Below are 18,597 nucleotides of genomic sequence, written 5' to 3'. Positions count from 1 at the left end.
CTAGGCAAGCACTGAGTTCATTAGTTGCTGACAGTGACTAGTGTGTTTGGCTAGCATCTTAACCCACAAATTGTTCCACTAAAATCAACCTAACCAAACACACTGAAGTTAGCTCAACAATTCTCAGGTGGGATACAAAGTGCATTTCAAGGTGTCATCCTTTCACAAGATCTGTATACAACACTTGAATTTGATTAAGAAAACATATTTTGGATGCTTTTATGCTACTAATTTGTAGACACATATCCTCGCCTGTAAACCTCGGGGTAGATCAGAAGGGCTGGCTGTGATGCTTATGTTAAGCACAATTCAACTACTGTTAACCTGTATTTGAAAAGAGAAAAGAAGTCCTGAATTTCATGGGCAATTACTTACGTATGAGTAAAACATCCTCCCTGTAGAGAGTTTGTAATCCAAGAAATACCCAATCAGGGAATTTATCAATTCAAAAAAATACTCCCAGATATGAGTTATGCAGAAGATCCCCCATAAGGCACCCGTACCTCTCAAAATGTGCTATTCAAGGCCAGCAAGGGCTGCTGAGTTCTGCTGTCGCCACCCAGCTGTACGGAAGCGATCCTTTGAGAGAAGTGGCCTTAACGCTCACACACCTCTATGCTCAGACATTTTACTTTTTCAAATTTTCCATAGGCAAAGAGTTTGAATCAGCTTTCATTTTATTCAAACCAGTTTATTCACAGTGACACTGTTACCGTGCCACCGTTAACTTTTGATCTCTTTTTTTTCCAAAAGCTGGATTAATAGCATATCCCATGTCACTGTCAACAAAACAATATGAAAAGAGGTTTTCAAACGGTGTCATCAAATTGCAGGTTGCTAGTACACAATAGTAAGTGAAGTCTTATACAGATACGCAAGAGTGCAGGATGGGAAAGTTAATGTAAAAATTACCCAACTCAAAATAATGTCTTTCATGTCCTTCCTATTTACGAAGAATGTATTGATTTGTAATAGAAGCAGATGACTCACAGACACCGAACTGACTGAGTAATCGGCAGGTTAGCATTATCTATCCAACTTCCTCATGTTGCTCAAGAACAAACAGGCCTGAGCAGCCATAAGCATGAGCCTGCATTATACACACACAGCTACATGCATGAATGTATGTTCCTCACATTTATTATATAGCATTCTCCACACAAGAACACAGGACAAAGACTTGTAAGGTTGGTTGCCTCCCATGCTGTTTATAAACAACAATAAAATGCAGGTTTTAAAACACTGTTCACTATGATCTGAATCTATCTCTCTTTCAGCAGCACATACGGGGAATGCATTAATCTGGAAATAACCATTTGGTTGCTAGTGGAAAAAGAGGCAGCAGAATGCACAGCGGTAGGGAGTGAGATTGAAAACATACTTTTTTTAACCTGTACATTAGAGTGTTGTAAACAAACATTTATTTACAAAATGAGTTTGAGCTTACAAATATGTCAGGCCTACCCTTGTATATAACTTACATATAGTTTTGCAGCAGTGGAATGAAATTTTGCAGCCAACACCCTTCATGTATAACTAGTTTGTGCTGAAACAATTTGTCAATCTTATTTAACTGTCGTCGTTTGCTGCAGAACAAGGAAATTCTAACTGATGCAGTTAGACTTCTGCTGTCAAATAAAAGTAGTAACAGCTGTCTTTCACAAAATACAGTAAAGCTAGCTTGCATCTTCCCTGCCAAAACTAATCACATATTCTAAGGTTGTCCGTGTGCTGTCATGTATCTCTTCTTCTGTCCCTGAAAAGTAGAGCTGCATTCTTTACCTCTACGTGGGTAATTTCTCCAAAAAACCTGCCTTTTTATTTTTAAAAAAATGGCATTCAGGGTTACAGAACGGAAAGGAATCCCGTTTCACTGCAGCCATCTGTGCCTAACACGGAGATGGAACGGCATGACAAGATGGAAGCTCTCTCTCCTGTCTCCACCTGCTCCCTCTGTAACTTTTTTTAGTACTATTCCAGTACACTTTAAACCTTATTTACAAAAGCTAATATACCAGATGTCCTCAATTGTCCCACCTGCTGGCTGTGCTGACGCTTGCCATAACTGATCTTCCTGTCCATTCTCTCTTATACACACATACACAGAAAAGGCACTGGGCAACGTGTATGCCATGTCCTCTCTTGGACACTGTCCGGGGTGCGTGAGGAGTGATAGTTGTTTGTTTCAGAGCTTTTTATTTTGGTTCTAGCTGCATAGCCTCATGTTGACGATACCATAATAACTGACTTGGAAGCCACCACACAAGCAGGACCTCATCTGTGAACTGAAATGGAAACAGCCTTAGCTACTCGATATGAGTTTCCTCTGCCTAAGGAAAATATATAATCCCTGATTAGTGGGTACACATCTTCCTCACTTGTGCTGCAGTCATCAGGGATACAATTTTCACACAGCTGTACCCACCTTGCTTTTTCTTTCATACAAGCTTTTAAATAATCATACGATGAGCTGAGGAAATCCTGGTTTCTATTTCTGCTTCTCCTAAGAAGCAGGCCAGAATGTGCACTCTTCTGTGGCACACAGCCACAGCTTAAACTTGTTTACTGCTTCTATCAAAGCCTATTGACAGCCTATCAAAAAGCCAAAAATACTTTTAGTTTTCTCACAATGTAAAGCAGATTGCCGCTGTTCTTCTCATCAAATCAGATATCCTGCCATCGAAACATACAGGTTTCTCCAAGCAATCTTCAGTCAGTACTGAATCTGGCTGCTCAGACCAAGAGTTACAAAGTCAAAGCCCCGTAACAGGATCATTGTGCACGTATAGCACTGTACAATCAAGAAGGATATGCTAAAGAAAGAAAAGATATTATGTCTTGCAAACAAAGATTGCACAACTAAAACTCTGCATATATTTGACATAAAAACCATCAGAATTTCCTATTTTTCTATGATATATTTACATCTTACCCCAAATACTCTCACTATATACATTTAAGTACACTATGATGTACTTGTTGTCCATTTCATTATCCACAATTACAGACCAAAGTTGTGTATATAAACATGTTCTACATATAAATATCCAGTATTTTCAATCATTTAAATTGGAAACTACAAAGCAAGAGTTATGTCTACAGTTGCTTCTATTTATATCCCTAGTTCTTTAACGACAGATTCCTTTTACAGATGCAATCAAGTTCTACCTGTTTCCAACTCTACACTTTTTTCCAGGTGACTACTCTTATCTGTAAACAACAGATTATTTACACTTTTTTCCCCTCTTTGCATTGACTTCCTATCCCCATCATATCCTTCAGAGTTTGAGGAATGGACTCAAGCTTCACATACCTTGAAGAGTCCAATTATGGTAGCTATGAAGAGAGATAACCATGGCTATTAGTAATTAATGATTTGTTCAGAAAATGCTCTGGAAAAGGGAACAAAGAAACTCAGGAGTGAACAAGAAAGATATGTCTTGGTTCATTCCTTGTTTGGACAATAATTTATTTGGTTTTGTGGGTATGTTTGCCATGCTAAATCTACTTTCATGATCTCTGTTTCTTGAGATATCTGAAAAGCTAAGTGTGATGCAAAGACTTGATGGATGTCTGCCTAAATAATGCATATAGCTATTACTTTGTATTTTCCTTCTTTATTACATTTTCAGAATCAAAAGGAGATAAGCGTTATCACGAGCCACTGTTATCAATATCAAGGAGACATACACACAAAAGATGTTTGAACAAAATGAAATTCTGCATGTCAGTAGTAGACAAGCTGCTGTTGGAAAGTGCTAGATAATTAAATTTTAGAGAGAACCACAAATTTTGGACCTCTCATAGTGATGTGATCTGTCAGACACAGATAAGAATTCGTATTTCAAAAATATACAAGGTTTCATATCGCACCTTTTTCTAATGTGAGAACAAAATAAACCACTTGTTTGTGCCAACAGTTCCAACCAGTTTGTCACACTGCAAAGGACAAGGTATCACTCTGGCTGGGCCACCACCTTTCCGACGCTGAGAGACAGAAGTTATAAATAATAAAGCAGGAATTGGTATTCACCTAGTTCATCAAAGACATAGTGGGAGAAGAGCAGAGGATGAATTCACCTCAGGACAGTGTCCTAACCAAGGGTCCGGAGAGCAGGCAGCCCCAAGAGTGGAGGCGGGCACCAGAAGATCTGCCTGACTCAAAATGGAGACCTGGCCGCCCACCTCCTGCCTGCCGCAGTCCGGGGCTTGCCTGTCCTCGGGCACACATTTCTCTCTTTTCCATGTTTTCCACATCCAGGACATACAAATTTTACATTCCAAGTGATGCGGAAGGCAAATATTGTTGAATTTTTTTAGAGGAAGGAAAATAATTTCCATTTTTTTTTTTCTTTTCAATGCAGTACCTGAAAGCTTACAGGCAAAATTTCTGTCACACCATGATCTGCGCAATGAACTTACTGCATTGCATGACAGATGGGGTCCAAACTGTAGTCTGGCAAAAACACCCCCAAACCTATTAGTTTGCATTTCTAGGACAAATTTTCAGCCATACTTAATATCAGTAACGGATAAACACAAAAACATAATATAGAAAATAACTTTGTATCTACCATAAGCACAGCCCTGCTGGAAAAAAAAACCCAATAAATTCCTTAAAATACATGATGGGATTTATTCTGTTTATACTCACAGAGGCATTTAGAAAAGCTCCCGTGCAATCAGTATTGTTATACTACTGGAAAATAGGTGTCTGTGAGATTGCGTTAGGAAAAAACCCTTCAGGTTTTCAAGACTATACTGAGAAAATGACCTTTGCTTTCACTGGCTGCTTGAACTGTTGGTGGTGGACGGGGTGGACAAGATGGTGGACGGGGCGCAGGTGCCCAGGCGCTGGCAATGGGGGGCTGCAGGGGCCTCTGTGAGGAGGGGCTGGGGCTGTCCCGAGCCGGACACGGACGGTTCCAGCCGGCTCCAACCGACCCCCTGCAGGACAGAGCTGAGCCCCTCAGACACGGCGGCGGCCCCTGTATGTAAGAATGGTCAAAAACACCGCTCGGCAGTGAGGTGTGAGGGGAAAAAGTGTGAGAAACAGCCCTGTAAGCACCAAGGTGAGAGAAGACAGACGGGGAGGAGGTGCTCCAGGGGCCAGAGCAGAGATTCCCCAGCAGCCCATGGAGAAGACCATGGTGAAGCAGGTTGTCCCCTGCAAGCCCATGGAGGACCCCACGCTGCTGTAGGTGGATATGCCCTGAAGGAGCTGCAGTCCATGGAGAGACCATGCTGGAGCAGTTCTTGAAGGACAGCAGCCCATGGAGGACCCCACGCTGCAGAAGGGGAAAAGTGTGAGGAGGAAGGAGCGGCAGAAAAAAAGTGGTATGAAATGACCACAACCCTCATTCTCCACACCCTGCACCCCTCAGTGGTGGGACGCAGAAGAGTTGGGAATGGAGGAACTGATTTTTACTAATTTGGGCAGTCCAGTTATAGGAAAGAAAATGACTGAAGTTCATTCTTCATTACAATGCTAATCACACTTGCCATTAGTGAGGGTACTAGTATTTACGACATAGAAAGTAAACGGTGGTGTCAGCACCCACTGACCCCAGCCACCTTCTGTGAAGGCTCCAAGTTCTGGCGTGGTTTCAGAAGCTGCTTAAACAGATTTAAGGCTTTGCTGCTGCCAAAAGAGACAAGATCCTGCCCTACTTCCCACATGCACATCACTGCGCTCTTCCTTGTGTGGCAGCAATAAGGCTGATCTGACTGAAAAATACTCTGTTAAATTTTAGTGCTGGAAGAGCAAAGGAGCACAAGATCATCACATCCAGCAAAAATGTGATTTTAGGCTATCATGAAACTGTACCCTTGGACTCCTTCAGGCTCATGATTCCGATGTACCTCAGAAAATAACTATCCTTATTAGACCTGGATCACAGCTGTTCCCCTACCTTTACACTGGGGTTTCTTAAAATGTCCATCCTGATTTATTCAGATGTAAAGATGGTCAGAAATATCCTGTTGGGTGTTTTTGAGACAATTTGTCCTGAAATTTTATCTATATCACTGTGACAGGATCAGAGGACTTTCTGAACCAAACTAAACTTATGGCCTACCTAATCTTTTGTCCTCTTTCTGAAAAGGGACAGCATCAATTATTTAAAAAAATGTGCGTGACCTGCAGCAGTTATCTGGAACATAATTTGCTCCATGAAAGAATATCCTACCCACTTATCCATTTATTTTGCTCTACATGTGGGTTTTTTCTTCCCCCTAAAATCTTGCAAGAATTTACTGTTACAATTCTCATCACCATATAAATTCAAAGCTATTTCGAATTTTGCCAGCTTCTTGCCTTCATCCTGTAGTAATCTGGTGCGCCTTTTATCCAATCAGTTAAAAACCACAATACTCTTCCCAGGTATGGTGTACACTTGTAGGTGCATATTTTCCCTGGAAATCTCAGTTTTTCCAAGTATTTTTAGTTTCTTTTTTGCCTGCCAAAAAGGGAAGAAAAGTCATATTCCCCCGCCCCCACCCCATAAACATATGCAGGACAATGAGTGTCTATTTTCTGACCATCACTGATGCCGAGATTGACTGGGAGAAACAGCAAGGACTCCAAGTACCACCTCTGGCTCAGCGAGCCGACTGTTTGATTGTTCTCGTTTTGTTTAACAGCTTATGTATAATTGCTGCTGGTTTAGACTGTAACACAATAAATGCAGCGCTGTGGGAAGAAAGAAGCCTTTTTTTGCACCAGCAATTTTATTCTCTTTCTTATAGGGAAAGTAAGACCAGCACTTAACTACATTACTGTGTGAAATTTTATTGTCCCCCCCCAAAAGCCTTTGGTATGTCTGATTCATCCTCAATTGCCAAAACCCAGAAATCTCACTGCAGCCTATGTTGCCAGTATAAGACAGTTGAAGTTACTTTCGGCTAAAGAGGTTATACACAGTTTAATAAATTTCAACAAATTAATTAATTTTTGCATTTAGTGTTCCCCTATTTTCAATCGATGCATGCACCACAGATCTATTTAAAATTCAATTTTCACTGTTGCTTAATGGTTTACCCTTAAGATGGAAATGATTAAAGAAGGCAAGATATGTCCACCTACAGCCTAGTGATTTTCATTTATCAGTGGAATGTTGAATCCCAAAAGAGGAATGAAGTGAAGTGTTAGTTCAGAAAATGGAGGTCAAAAAATACAGAAAAAAAAGAAAAAGAAGTAGTGCAAATATTTATATTTTCAGACATGGGTTTACAGTCTATCAACCTTTGCTCTGAGACAAGTCTGCAAACTGTGGCAACATTGTTCACCTGTAATTTTGGTGTTCACTGCCACAATGCCTTAGTCCTCGATTCCTGAACAGTCTCATCACAGTATGTGAACATCTTCCCAGTAGATAGGACTTTGCTGATCAGAAAATATAGAAATGTACTAAAATTATTTAAAAGACAAAAAAAACACCTGGAATAAGTTGGGAAAGCATACTTTTCCTCAACCAATTTAGAGAACACACAGGTAACATCCTCTGCCTTGTGGGGAGATACTAACATTGGTTTATAAGATATTTTCTTTTACCGAGGTATGCTGAGTGTAAGTCAAAAAATTAACCACCAGTTTTCTTGATCAGCCAAACTCACTGACTGAAATTGAATTTTATTTGTAGTCCCACACCCTCCATCATGGTAAAAGGTGTTTTACAAGCATGAAAATGAAATGGGGATTCCGGGATTTCTTCTTGTTTTCATAAATGGGCTAGAAACAATGTACTGCTATAGGCAAGAAAAGGAGAAAGAACTTGTGAGAGTTTTGCTATCAACTGGCATGGTTTCTTGAATGGGGTCAGACCATTGCGACTTGTTGACCTGGGGCCTCCTGATTCTGGACATGTACTGTTTACAGCTGCCTTCTGCACTCTGCGGAGATCCCCTCAGCGCTGGCCTGAGCACCACTCCGCATTTCCAGAATGTCCAAAGCAACTACAGGGGAAGTAATAGTTCCTCTGATAGGAGAATTGCTCTCATCCTTGTTACTATCATCAAATACCAGCAAAAAAATAACACCAAAACCAACACACCGCAAATATTTCTAAATGGAAAGTAGTATTAAAGAGAAATTGCATCTAAAACACTTAAAGGAATATTTTTAACAATTTAATAAGTTTTTTAAATAGGAAGACGCCTTGTAACACTTAACCATCTGCAATTATTTTGTGTTTCAGTAAGCACTTCCTGATACTCAAAAAGTCTCAGATGTTTCCTACTGACTGTTTATTACAGTATCCCCTTTAACGCAATTTGTAATGTATTATATAGACACCAACAACACTGAGAGACCTACCAAACGAATTCTAAATGGGTGACAGATAAAGAATCATTTCTAGTTCAGATTTGTGCATCAGATCCTCAGGTTTTTTTGCATCCTTAAGTTCCCAGTGTAGATTTTTTAAAACTCTCCTGGATTCATTCTTATTCCATTTTTGCTTTGATTTGCTTTTCCACTTCATATTTACCTTACAGACAACTTTATTCTATTTTACATTCCTGTGAACCTTATTGTAGCTCATGGGTACACGTGGATAATCTCTTTAGTAGCAATCCACCTCAGGGCACGAGACAGTCAAATGTGCGTGCAAGTCCTTGAAGCTATTGTTCAAATGGAAATTCAACTTTCAGATCCCAAAACATTTGCCTTCATTTAAATTAGTTTGAGTTATAACATTGGTGACTTACTCCCAGACACATTCATAGACAGTATTTCATATTCTCAGAAGAAACTGTCAGTAACTGAGACACGCATGATAGTGAACAGAGATGGAAATTAATTTTATCACTGTGATGAACACACTACTACTTCAATCAAAATTCATTTGCAAGTTGTGGTGGAACAGGAACAGATGCAGGGGAATTAGAAAATAAAATATTTTTTCAATCTCTCTCTCACTCTCTCCCCCGTTTTTCCACATTCAGCACAGAGCTGTACTGTGTTTTATGACTGCAAATAAAAGGTAGGCTTCGGGCAGAATGACAGCCACTGCTAAAGTCACACAGTGAGAGTTAGTCTCACAACAATCTGCTCTACAATACAAAAAAACCCCAGTATTATTCTTTCCAAGTGAGTAATTTTCTTTGGGGACAATTTACTTTGAGGAAATATTCTTTGCATTTTCATGTGGCTTTTCACTTGTTTTGTGAACTTTCATGGAGAAGTGCCCTGACATTTCATTGTCTTTATATGTTGTTGCTTTTCATTTGACCTGTGAATGATCTCCACTTCCACAAGCTCTCTGTGAAACATCTGCACAAACAGAAAAAGCATAAAAAGCTCTAGCCCAAATGAAGCTTTGAAGCCCTTGTAAGTAGAAACAATTAATTGGTATGGGAACTGTGACATGCAAACAGAAGTCTTGTAAATATCTTTAGACTATACAGAAATTCTTTTCCTCTGTTAAAAGGAGTGGGTTTAGTGTAATGTTTCGCTGAAATTGCATCAAGCTTAGCAATTATAAGGAATCTTAACAGAACAAGATTGTTTCTCTTACTCTCCTCATCTCTGGAGAAAACATCAAAGCAACTGGGTGAAGACAGCCTATCTAGGCTAGAGCAGGCAATGGTACTTAGATTTAACATATTCAGAAAAGTATCCGTGCAATTTCCTAAAAACAGCTTCTTTGATTAATTTCAAATAGTTATCAAGTCAAGAAGTACTGAAACAAAACTAAAATGGGTAGTCATAATTTTTCACTGTTGATTGCTGAAAGAAATATTTTCGGATGAAGCAGCAACAGTAGCAGTATAATAAATTAATTTCCAAATGTTTTATCACCAAAACAGAATAGCAGTCAAATGACCTTAGAATATCCCTAAAAAATAAATGTTCCTTCGCCCCTTACAACAACAGTTAAACAGAGATGCAAATCAGAAGAATGAAGAGGACTTTTATTTATTAATGTCTATGTGCACTGTGCATTTTTACTAATTGTCTTTCGAACAAGAATACTAGTCTCGTACAAATGTAATTTAATTATCTTAGAGGAAATAAAGACTTTCTTAGTAAATATATTTCTATCTGGACATTATTGCTCTCTGTTAATACGGTCATGATATAACTTTCCTTTCTGGCTCCTAAAATTAGAAAAGTCAAAATATAGGATCTAGAATACAAGGCTGACACTATAATCACAGCTCCTAATTTCAATGTGCTGTCTAGATCACCGGTACAGGAGCTCACAAAATGACTACAGAAGCGATGTACCCGCCTGGTGGAGATTGAGTTATACAAGCATTAACTCAAATGGAGCTCGTTAGATAAAAAGGCACAGCAGACATTATATCTACAACCCGAAAAATCACAGTAACGCGGTATATGCAGCTTCCATTGCTTAAGATATTCACATGCCAAAATACAAGAACACACACTACCGAATGTATAAATCAAAGACAAACCTGACTCAGAAGTGATCTGTACAGTGGTGCACAATGGCAGATGCCACAGCATATTTTTTTATGATGCAAGGCTGCTCAAGATCATCTATGGATAATGAACCATGACAGCTTGGGATTTGATAAAATGCAAGTTGATGGTGAAAGAAGGCAAAGAATCCAACTACTATCTGATCTGAATACAACAAATGCACATAAACTGGTTTTTTTTTCCATGTATAATGTCAGTATGAAATATGATGTATTACCACAAAATTATATGTTCACTAATCTAATAGACCTTACAACAGAAAAAGCTATTTCTTTAAATTATTTACTACCTCCATTTTATCTCTTGGAAAGCACCGTGCATTAAAACATTTAACAGGGTATGGAAGGTAACAGAATTCATGTTTGTTTAAAATACCTTATATGATGGGCATCAACACAGTTTTCTTTTCACGGGGAAATCTTGAATGAAGACTCTGCCAGTCAGTTTCTAGTTTCTTCACAGCTCAGGAAAAAATCCCTTTTCGCCCTTTAAGAGAAAGACATTCCATGTAAACACTTGCCAGTACCTATGCAGCTGTATTTTCCGTCTTTGCCCATGAACAACTGCTGCTTAAAAACTCCTTTAAATATACTTGGTTTGTTCAGTGCCCTTCAGCTGCTGATTGCCAGAAGTTAATTATCGTAAGAGTTAATCAGATTGTTAAGTTACACAGAAAAAAAAATTAATGAACAAGTTTTCTTCATCATGGACTCATTTGGGCTGTTTTCTTAGTGTGCTCCAATAGTATATATTTCTGTAGATTTCATCAGTGAGCCAAGTACTGTGAATTGTAGTGATCTCACACACATTGTATTTTCCCACTGCTGTAACCCACAAGGTTCCTTAACTTAGCATGCTCAGTGAATTCATTTGATACCAAAAAGACAAGGATTAATATTTGCACATTTTTTAACTTTATACACAACCAGACAATTTCAAAACCATTTACATTAAGGCGCAAAAGTGACATAAATCAATTCAATCTTTAGACTTGAACAATTTCACAGAACTATTCAGATTATACTATAGTTGGTTGTTTTTTTTTTTTACCATCTCAGCTCTTCTGTTTTCCTTCTATAGAGTCTCCTACTCTGGTAAATTAAAAGAGTTCACATTGCTTTTTCCCCACAGCTATGACTAGAAGCTCCAGTGAAGACTGAATGCTTACTGTGCTGGAAATTGTTTGAACAAGACTGTTAGAGATCTTTAAGACTTTTATAAATCAAATCCCTGAGACAGGCAAAGGATAGGAGTAAAGCTATATCAACATATTTGTTCTACAGATGGAAGCTGAGGTACACAAAATTAAACAATATGCTGAATGTCACACAAGGAGTCTGGTTTAAGGAACCTTCTCAGCCTTAAATGTCTTGAATCCTTGCCCAATACCTTAATCATACACTGTAAAAGCTGTCCTCAGTCCCCACACGTAGCACTTTTGATTATTTTCCTTAGCATGAAATACCATCATTATTTCATTTTGTCAGACTTGGTAATAGTAAAAAGCAGCAAAAATTCCTAGAAGTAAAGATATTTTTTTTTAAACAAAAAGCATTGCATAATTCAAAAGTTCATTAAAAGTATTTTAAATAGTCTGGAAGCTCTCATTTTTCACTACTTAAGTACTAAGAAATCAATAGGGTTAACCACAACAGTAAAAACAACGGAATTTTCTATAAACGTGGATACCTATAATTTCCTTTTCATTTTTTTAGGGAATAAAGCCCATATCAAGAAAGTGCATTGCATTGAATTTACAGTCAACAAAGTCATGGGGCAACATTAATTTACACCACTACACAATGTGCCTTTTCCATCAGAAAAGAAAAGAAAGGCTAAATCCTTTATATTACTTTTAATGAAATAAACACCAGGAAAAGCTGGTTAAAAATGTTCCGGCTTTCACAGTCAACAATTATTTTGTACCTTGTGGCTGTCTGGATAGAATATATTTATTTATCAAAACAACAAAGTAAAATTAAACTCATTAGACGCAAACCACATTAATAAAAGAACATCATTGCAATGTCAAGCACTCAAAGTTTAATTGAGCCTCTTTCTGGGGCTTTGTGACACTCTCTGAGTCACTTATTTTTGGGGGGGAGCCATGCTTACCCAGTGCATAGGTTGCGTTTTTTTAAAAAGAATTTAAAGGGCCAACACCTCCTATTCTATGAATGCTCTAGCATTTATATACCATATAAAGTGCATTCTTAAAATAAAATTATAATTTTCATGGTGACATTTTTTCAAGATAAAAAATAAATCCACTGATTTTTTACACCCAATAATGGATCCTCATTTTTTTTCCCTCTTTTTTTTTCTTTAGAGCACATAATATACTGTATGTTCCCATATACCCACGCGCAGTTCCCATTGAATTCCATTTTCCTGCCTTCCTGGCTCATTTCCCAACCAGTCCCCATTCTCTCCAGCTAGGATTACTGCTTGATGCTATGGCAGTATGTTGGCAGCTCTACATCTGCTGCTGTATCCAATTCCTTATTAAATCTGTCTTTTCTAGAGCTCTCTGCCAATTCTCACTCTTTTTGTCTGGTCAGTCCCAATTTCCCAGCCCACGTCCAGTTTTTATGTCCCTTCCCATTCTCCAGGTTGACCGTTAACCCATTGCCTTTGCCCACCAAGCCTCCGTTAACTCCCTCCTCATCCCAACGCTGACTGTTTTCCTCCCATACTGGTATTCTTCTGCCCACTGGGGTCCTAGCAGTGTCCCAGCTGGTTCCTTCCCATCACACAGAGGAGCTACCAAGAGCCACCACAGGCAACTCTTTCTGTCTTTTTCATCTCACAACCCAAGTATATTGAGCAACTCCATGGGAATGCCGGAAGTTTATCATAGTCAGCCTTAGGAGTTTAGAGAACTTGAGCACACTCAGCAATGACCGCAAGTACAGGTTGTACATCTTCAGCATTAACACATCTCTCTCTCTTCTGTGAATTCTGATGCTTTTTAAAAGGCTTATAATTTTGCTAATTCCATTGGATATTCACAGGGATGGCCACACACATATCCTGTTCAGAATAGGCAACTTTACTACTAGGCAGTAAAATCAACTCCACCAAAAAGGAAACTTTCCAATATGACACTTAGTTTTGTGTTGAGACCTTAATTGTGTTAAAAAAAACCTAGTTAGAAGCAAATATTTCTAAGGAGACAGCAGTTAGCCTTTGGGAGTCAGGCAAAGACGGATAACTCAATCAATAAGGTAAGTTTGGGTATGTTAATAAAGGTAACACTGAAACGTGATCCATGTTTCAACAAGAATTTTCAGGTTTTCTTAGAGATTTAAAACTTCTTTTTACAAGTCCCTTGGGGAGCCGAATGAACCTCTCTCACTTATTGGACGAACAGTGCATAATACTTTGCGTAATGAAATTAAGCAGCCTGAAATACATGTGAACATGACTAATGAGACAAAATGCACCAGGAAAACCAAGCAGATGGCTTGAGCATGCTGGAACAGAGTAGCAAGGAGAGATCTGAATGTTTGGGGGTTTTGCAGGATACATACAGAAACACAAATATAATCTTTGCATTTCTGTATAATACTGCATCTGTCAGCACTTTGATGGTCTATGGATCACAAGTGAGAGCTTGCCAGAATACTAATAGTCTCTGTGGAAAACCTTCATGTATCTTCCATAGAGATGCAAAACACAAACAAAAGGGGGGTGGAGTTTCCTTTTGCATTTTGTGTCTTGGTTTTTTAATTGCATAAAAAGATACTTAAGCTAGTGGTACACTTTTAATGAACTACTCTTTCTCCACGAAGAGTCTGGTTCTCAGAGACCTCCCCAGCAGAATGAACATTTGGGGGAAAACAGAGAGAGAGAAAGAAGGTAGCAAGTATTAAAAGATGATGGGAAAAGGCTTTCTTATCAAGAAAGGTCAATGACCAACTTACAAAGGATGCTACCAGAAACACAGGAAGATGAAGAGAAATTCAGTTTTCTCTCATTGCTTTCTGGGAAAAAAAAAATAAATCTGTCCATGGAAAAGACTAACTTGTTCATTTCTGTAATTTGAGCTGAAACGAGGGTTACCAGGCAGCTTCTCCTCGAGAGGTATTTCTTGGATGAAGGTATAATTCTACTCCACATGTAACACATACTGACACTGGCCATTTACATCTGCAAATTTATGGGATTGACCGCTGTTATGTTATAAAGAACAAGCAGATTCAGAAAGAATAAGTATCAATCTGAGCAACTTTACAATGTCATCCTGCTGCCTTCTCTACCACAAATGATTGGGATAAAATGCCTTCAGATGTATATATTCTGACAGCTGAGATTTTTTTCCACTAGAAAACTTTATTTGGTGTTTTTGAAAGAAAATGGAGACGCTGTCTGTGATTGCAATATAAGGACATCTTGTCAACAAAGTCGTTTTAACCAATGTTCAGAAGAACACCATTTAATTAATTTATCTGCACCTGTTGGTAAGTATAATAGTCTGTTCCACTGTTGATGCTAATGCTATACCTGCAGCCCACCTACCACATCTTTGACTATTACATACTCCTATTATTTAGTGCTCACAGTGCAATTTAGTAGTGCAGAATATTATTATTACCAAAACAAACTGCAGAGGTCCAAGATTCAGATATTCTTTAATCCCTTCAGCTAATTTTCAAAAATGTATCTCTGCACTGTGTGCATCAGTTTCCCTTTTTTAAAGTTCAGAATTTTTAGAATCATAGAAAGATACTGAATAATTTCATGGAGCATCCTTCCTCATCAAAAAAAAAGATTCAAAAACCACAAGACAAAAAACTTCTTTTAATTACTTTTTTTAATTCCAGAAGACAGTAATTATATTTCTTTTCTATTTTTTCACTGATTTCTGACTGCATTTTTATCTCCTGCACTAAACAAAAAACATTTCTTTCAGTCTGAAGCATGTTAAATTAATCTCCACTCTGTACCAAACACAGGAGTCTCTGAAAACCTGGCATCCGTAGACCAGCAAGATCTTCCAGTGAGCCTTGACCTAAATTTACCAGGTGACATATGTAGAGATTTGGATGATCTCTTCATTTTACTGCAAATGATTCGTAATTACACTGCAGCATAATTTTTAAGCTTCAACTCAAGAAATGTTATAAAGTGTTTGTTACATAAGGAATGACCTTAAATGAGGACTGCAACACACAGACATTATTCCAGCCCGTATTACTTGCATCAGGTCCCCCTCTGACCTTCCATTTTAAACCTTGGCCGCTATTCAAACTGTCAGCAAAATCCAGCTCAGATCACTATCCCTGTAGCTTTCTAATACAACTTGTGTTAAATAGGAATACCTATCACAGTTCTAATAAAAATGTGGGGTTTATGATCTGAGTGCATTTTATTGCTGATCAAACGGGGTCTGCAAACACCCTGGTAACCATCTCTACCAATCTGTGTATGGGGTATCATACAATGTCCATACAGAGCAGGTATGCAATACAGTTTTGTGGGGAAAAGTATCAACTGACAATTTCTATCTTGTCACTGCTGTAAAAATGATATTCTCCTTCTATAAAGTTGTTTGTAAATAAATTTAGTTGTAAAGCTGAGTTTCTGTGATCTTCTGCAATAATTTGTATCAAAACAGAGTGCTCCAACTGTATTTTTATATCATTTTAGAGTTCAGTATATTGTTGTATATAGGAAAACTAGCTACCATAAAGGAAGCTGTGTAGGAGCAAAGTGCAAAACAAACAGAACAAATCTTCTTTGTCCAATAGGTAGAAGATCTATAAAACGCTCAAAAACATATATTAGGGGGTACAAGGCATTTTTTAAAAGTTCCATGGGGAAACTCAACAAGAACTTGGAAGAGAGTCAGAGAAACCACACCAGGTTCAGGAAATCCCTTGAGCTGAAAACAGTTGGAGGCTGGGAATTTTCATGAAATACGTGATATATTCTCACTCCATTCCTCTCTTCTCTGGAACTCTGCTATGGCTTGTTGGAAACAGGGTGCCAGCCTCTTAGGTCCCAGGCCATAAGAATCCCCGGTCTAAATTCTTGGGACCATTCTTCTGTTCTAACGAGAGATGCTCTGAATTTGATCTATGCTTTTGCCTAAGCAAAGGCAAGGAAACGGATGCCTTCGTATTCCAGGAATTAGTCAAAAACACTGCCTGATGCATTTGCATCACCCACTGATCCTTAGTATTGCATGTGAGTCCATTTCTACTGATCGAATTTGTATGGCTTAAACTTGGTATGTCCATGATCATCATTCCATTAGTAGCAGTGCCACTGTACCGAGAGTACAAGTACTTACGTCATCAAGAAAAATACATGATTCAAAAAATATGTATGAGAAAGTTTCACACTATACTACAAGTGAGATGTATTTGAACCATCCAGACAGTTATTCTGTAAGTAATTTGGGATTAAAATCTGCAAAAAAATTATTTCAACACGCCCACCTTTCCTGTTACTCAGAATGGTGAAGGAAAAAGGTAATAATAATAATAATAGTAAGTTTTAGATCAATTTTCTATCCTTACATAGCATATGCTAGTATGAGGCAGACAAGTGTAAACACAGAATCCAACAGGATGGTCTAAAAGCTAGGAGGAACTCTGCTTCATCTCACCTGGTGAAGCAAGTGCAGAACATAAAGTGACTGCAGTACAGAGTCACGTGAACACAAAGATTATAACCATCTGATCTGGTAATTGCAAATTTCAAATTCGTTCTTTCCCTGTATATTGTTTTAGGTATCCTTATGGTAGCATATATCTGGATATTTATAAAAAATTGACCTTACTGACATGTGGCCAACATCTTTGAGTTGCCACCCTCAAGAAAATGTGCCTGTCCTCACATGTCACTATTCAAGCGCATATGTGTTTTCTAGTCTCTCTGGTCTCAGTAGGATACTTTTGACTTTCCTTTTGGGGATATTTTTCCCCAGGAGAATTTGGACTGAAATTCTCATTCATCTATTAAATTTATACACAATTAATAAAGGAAATTCTGGTCTCTACTTCCTAATCAAAAGCAGCAAGCGATAAATACATGCAAACACACACTTTAGTTTGCAGTAGCACAAAAGTATCACTCTTGTGACTTAACTGACAGAAGCCAAAAGAAGTATTTCCAGTACTACTCTATCTTATTGGTCTTTGTGGAAAATTTTGTGTACCTATCACCCTCTTACTTCCACTTCACTTATGTAAAGATGTTACTTTATGTAAAGATTCCTTTGCTTTAGCTACATCTCAGACCATTAACATTCATTTTTCTGCAAAGGCAGACTGTGACGGACATCTTGCTTTGCTATAAACTTTTTTCCTCCACATGAATGCTGAAGCATGCAATAAAAAGTAAGAATCAATAGTTCACTACAGAGTGAAAGCATCAATTTTATATGACTTCCTTATACTGTGCCAAGTCCTATCCTCAAACTCTCATTCTGACCTCTCTTACCAACCCAATTCCATACTGATCAACTCATTTACTTGCTACTAAGGAACAATTTCAAGCTTAAACTATGAGTGTGACCTTCAATTTATGAAAGACATCAAACAAAAGATCAATCTGATGCTATAGAAACTCACTGCTGAAGGAAGCTAAACAATTTTTTTTTTCATGCTACAAGTGACAATAAGCCAAACACATAAAACTAACAATCTGACACAGAAAGGGTAAGTTTTTGAGGTTTTGTCTTCCAGATCTCTGCATTTGCCCAATTAGCAATTATTAAAGTCAACTGATGTGACCAGCTGACAACGTGTAATGCCAAATTAAGAGTTTAATGTTCTTTGCCGACATCCAGCTGATGTACAACGTGCCACTCTGTACCTAGAAAACTCGGCAAATCCTTCTGAAGATGACAAACCAGCCTTCACAAAGCCTTGCAACAGGAGCTCACAGTCTATCGAGATCATTACATTATCTCAGGTTAGACTCTCTTCAAAACAGAAGTTGATTAGTCAATTAGGTTGGAAAGAAGCCTTTTCCCCTACAAACAGCTTTGATGAGTTGGAGTTACCATTCTTCTCACACACGCAGAGGAAAAAAAAAAAATCCACTTGGAAAGCATTGTTTCCCCAACTGCAACGTTTAAAGGGAAAGCTGCCATTTCCTCTGTCAAAGAACGTAAAAAAATGCTGTAGCCATAAAAC

General features: G+C 38.2%; 1 protein-coding gene across 2 annotated transcripts in view; it reads right to left on the bottom strand.

Moving 5' to 3' along the window:
* SYT1 (synaptotagmin 1) overlaps positions 1-18,597 on the bottom strand; it is a 361,363-nt gene that overhangs the window by 265,569 nt on the left and 77,197 nt on the right. For both annotated transcript variants that reach the window (XM_074573925.1, XM_074573914.1), the window contains exon 2: positions 10,823-10,933. The gene's annotated coding sequence lies outside the window, so the exon portion shown is untranslated. The remainder of the gene's footprint in view (positions 1-10,822; positions 10,934-18,597) is intronic.

The sequence above is a fragment of the Larus michahellis genome, chromosome 1, assembly GCF_964199755.1.
Source record: "Larus michahellis chromosome 1, bLarMic1.1, whole genome shotgun sequence".
Taxonomy (NCBI): domain Eukaryota; kingdom Metazoa; phylum Chordata; class Aves; order Charadriiformes; family Laridae; genus Larus; species Larus michahellis.
This window is presented reverse-complemented; position numbering and strand designations above follow the sequence as displayed.